Source organism: Fulmarus glacialis, unplaced genomic scaffold, assembly GCF_000690835.1.
Source record: "Fulmarus glacialis isolate BGI_N327 unplaced genomic scaffold, ASM69083v1 scaffold14684, whole genome shotgun sequence".
In the NCBI taxonomy this organism is placed as follows: Eukaryota; Metazoa; Chordata; class Aves; order Procellariiformes; family Procellariidae; genus Fulmarus; species Fulmarus glacialis.
This window is the reverse complement of record NW_009206201.1, coordinates 30,308-34,457: the sequence shown is the minus strand read 5'-3', so window position 1 is coordinate 34,457 and position 4,150 is coordinate 30,308.

The window sequence follows — 4,150 nt, the reverse complement described above, 5'->3', positions numbered from 1 at the left end:
TCTTGCTACCACTGAGAGGACAGTACTGGGCTTGATGAACCATTGGTCTGACTCCACTTTTGCATTCTGCACTGATTTCTACAGGGTTGTTATGTTTTTTCTAAATTTGTATTGAGAATTGCAGAAATGGAATTTTTTATTAGCAAAGGCTTGCAGAAATATACCTTATTAGATTCTTCCACTAGTTTAATAGCCAGTACAGTCTTTTTTTTTTTTTTTTTTTTTGAAGAAGGAGTAGGGCTTGAGCTGATTGAGTTCTATGAAAGGCATTAATTTGGTATGATCTGGAATGAATCAATCGTTTTACCATGCTTCTATAGATAGTGTGGGACTGGCTAGGTAGGTATTTCTTGTATTATCTGAATATTTCAGTCTTATCTGAATCTTTTACCTTATCTTGCTAGTTTGAAAATAAATGTATCTTTGGTCAGATGTGGCTTGGCTTTTCGAAATAAAGACCAGAAGCTACGTCTTGCTCTCTTCAGAAAGTTGAGTGGCACTTTCTAATACTTGAATGACTTTACTTTTCTTCCGAGTTGATTTTGGCTACTCGGGTAATTTCTAAAAAATAGCTCAATTGCTACCAAGTGAGCTTTCAGTGAGTTGAAGCATTTTCGTTTGATAGTTAAGGGAAGAGTGTACAAAAGGAAGTGGGTAATATTTAGCTTCAAATTACTAAGGAGTTGGCTTGACGTAAGAGGGCTTAATGGGATGTTTAAAAGTTTGATCCTTCATCATGCCCTGCTTTACTCCATTTTCTAGAGGATTCAACACTCTACTACATCAGGTTGCAAAAAATATGGGCTAAGCTCTTCCTTTTCTGACATGCCATACTGTTAAACCAGTATGGGTTTTTTCTTAATTTGATAATTCCTGGCAAGAACTTGGGGATTGGAGAACACTGGCAAGAACTTGGGGATTGGATTGAGTTAACTATGACTTCACAGAAAGTACAATTAGCTTTTTGGTAAGGCTAATCTGGATAGTAATTTGCTTTGTTTACACTGACAATGAAGAGAAGCTTATGGATGTTAACTTCAAAAGTATGAAACTTAGGGAGGATGTCAAGAGCTCTATGCAATATTCTATTTAGAGCTGGTTAGGCTTGCATCTAAACTTTATTTAAATACTCCAGAATGCAAACAATATCCTAAACATTGTTATTCTGCGAGCCATTGGATGTGGAAAAGGAAATGAGTTTGAAAAAATAGAGATAGAACTGTTGGTAAAAATGCCTAGTTCAATAGAAGTTAATTCTTACTGAATGAAAATACCCTGTTTTGATGTCTTTGATCTGGTTTTACATGAACTCTTTGCATATTGCAATGTATTACTGAAATGGTGGGTTTGGGGGACTAGTATAGTCATTTTTCTGACTGCCTTTATTGTGGAAGTCAGATCTGATATGTAAAAACACTTAAATTCAGCACTTGTTTGGCACAGTAGGTATTCACACGGTCATGCTATTGAACTGTAACAGGTTTTGTTTTATAGACTTGCCTCTGACTTAAGCTTTACTGTAATGGTTTAAACTTGCTAATTCACCATTTGAGTTGAGAGGCACCACTTAGCCTGGAATAGATGACTTAAAGATAATAAGATATATTTCCCAAACTTTTTGACCAGTCAATTGCCAAACACTTGTGACAGTCCTTTAAAAGCTGAATACAGTGATGTTAATAGCAGTATGTGTAAATAATATTTTTGGTAGTGTTTCTTGAACAGAGTTGACAACTTTGCTTGCTTGACTTACTGTATACTGTTCAGATGCTTGTGCTATGAATGGCTTTTTCAAACCTTGTGAAGGCTTGACAAACTATATGTCAATTCAACAGCCTCAATCCAATTAAATAAGACAAATCAACCAAAAGTTCAGTTGATAAGTGTAGCTGGTTGTGAGTAGCCACTGAGAGTAGTCCTCTGCTAATATATTGTTGCAGATCAGAAAAACTTAAAAAAGACATTACTATGAAGAATTACAGGAAAGTGTCAGGAAACAGACCCTTTTTTTCAGAAAGGGAAGGATTTATAGTTTTATAATATGACAATAAAACATAAGATGTAAAACAAATTCAAGATATAGATTATCTATGTATTCAGTAAGTAAACACCAGCAGCTTAAATTCAAAAAACTAAGTTTAGTGTCAGAAGCCTGTGCTGTTCTCTTAAAACTGAAAAGCAACAGCATTTAGGTAGTACCAATGTTTGATTCGTGTGATGGTAAATGGTAGTGTTATTTCACACAGTTCATAGATATTCTCTTGAATTTGAGTATCTCTTCCTTTATCCCCTTGGAAAAAACGTGGATCAGTCCCATTTTCTAATGAGCTATGGGTGTACCTCATATGAGTAAGGTATGCTGAAGTTAACATAGTAAGACTTGGAAGCGAGGATGTTTTCTGTGCTTGCAGCGACCTCTATGGGCTGATTATTCTGATCTTTGATTAATGATGCATGTAACTTGCCTAATTTACTGGCACAGTGCAGTGTGGATTTAGGACTAGTCTAAAAACAGATTTTTAGATTAGAGAGGCTTGATTTCTGAGAGCATTCACAATGTTGAAGCAGTTTGAGTACTGCTCTAGAAGGTATAAGAATGCTACATTTCAGAGTTTGAAGTTTTAAGGTGTCTTAGAGCCCTGAATTTTATGGCTTGGCAAATGTGAGAAAGTTTATGAACTAACCAAGAACTTGTTCCGTTGTTACAGTGCCATACTAACTCAGTACTCTAACCAGTAGGTACCTCTAACACCTTGAAATATTTTTCCAAAGAATGATTTCTGTTTAGAAATAATTTCTCATTCATAGTTAGGTTCTAGATGTTGATACTTTATTTGGCTTCTACACCAGCTTCAGTAAAAATGCTGAAGTAGATTTCTTTGAAGCACATGGATACTGTAAGGAGTGCACTAGCCAAGATAAGAGGCCACAAACTTAAGTTAGGGATGATTATATTGGTTAGTAGTGGGAAGGCACTAATTAGCTATGGAAAATGAGGCAAAGATTAAAAATAGCTAAAGATCACAGGATTTGTGATCCTGAGTATCTTTACTTACCCACTCAAAGGGGTGATTTTATGCTTGCACAAGCAGTCTTGGTTGTATGGTCCTTACAACATTTTGAGGGCTTGGTTAACTATACTAGGATACCTTTCTTGTGGGGTGCAAATACTGTAACATACTGATTGACAGTTTTCAGTTTCCTAGTAGACTTCTGAATTGTTCATAATGTAAGATGTTACGAAGTATTGAAGGATTTTGCTGAATAATGATGTCCTAAAAAGTGTGAAACTTCTTATAATACAGAGAGGTGAAGATTTAAACTTGAAAATCTTGATCTGAAGTTGGTCTCCTCCTTTCATATCACTGGTTAATCAATCCAATTGATTTTGACTAGCTTTGTTAATGTCTTCAAGCTTGCTAGTTAGTATTTATGAAGATTTTTGTGTTAGTTTAACCCTTCACTTATGTTAAACTAGCTGGTTTAAAGTCTCTTAAGATCACCTGTGCGTCAAAGTAATATGACAGTGTGACTGTTTCAATTCAGTGGCTACTCAGATAAATGTCTGTTGCAATCTCCAATTAGGTCCTCCTTTAAAAAAGGCATGTTAAGCGGTGATACTATATTGCTACAGCTTGTTCTGTTTCGTGAATTGAGGTCATCAATAACAGAACCATGCCTTCAATTTATAAGGTATTTACATTAATAGTAGAACTTCCCCTGAAATGGAGTCCAGTGATCAGAATAGCTTTGAATTTGTTATATTTTTGTATATACGTCTTCTATGAAAAACTTCTGTTATTAGGTGGCATAGCTTGCTTTTATTCGCTATCCTTTATGCTACCACTTCCCCAGTGTGCTAGTCCTGTATATCACCTGCATGCGGATGATTACTTTTAGTGTTTTTATCATTGCTGAATTGAAGGTGGATCTGAAATCCTTAGTCTGAAGAAGTTAATTCTGTAAGTCCCTTGGAGTTTACAAAATCGTAACAGTTCATATACTAGCTAGTAAATTTTATTAAATTTTTAATGCTTGAAATTAGTAATGAGAGGAAACTAAGATTTGATTCTTTCCTTTGAATTACTATGCAGTAAATTAAGTGCCAATGTAACTTTGTCTCATCACTTAATTAAATTCTTTCTCCTAG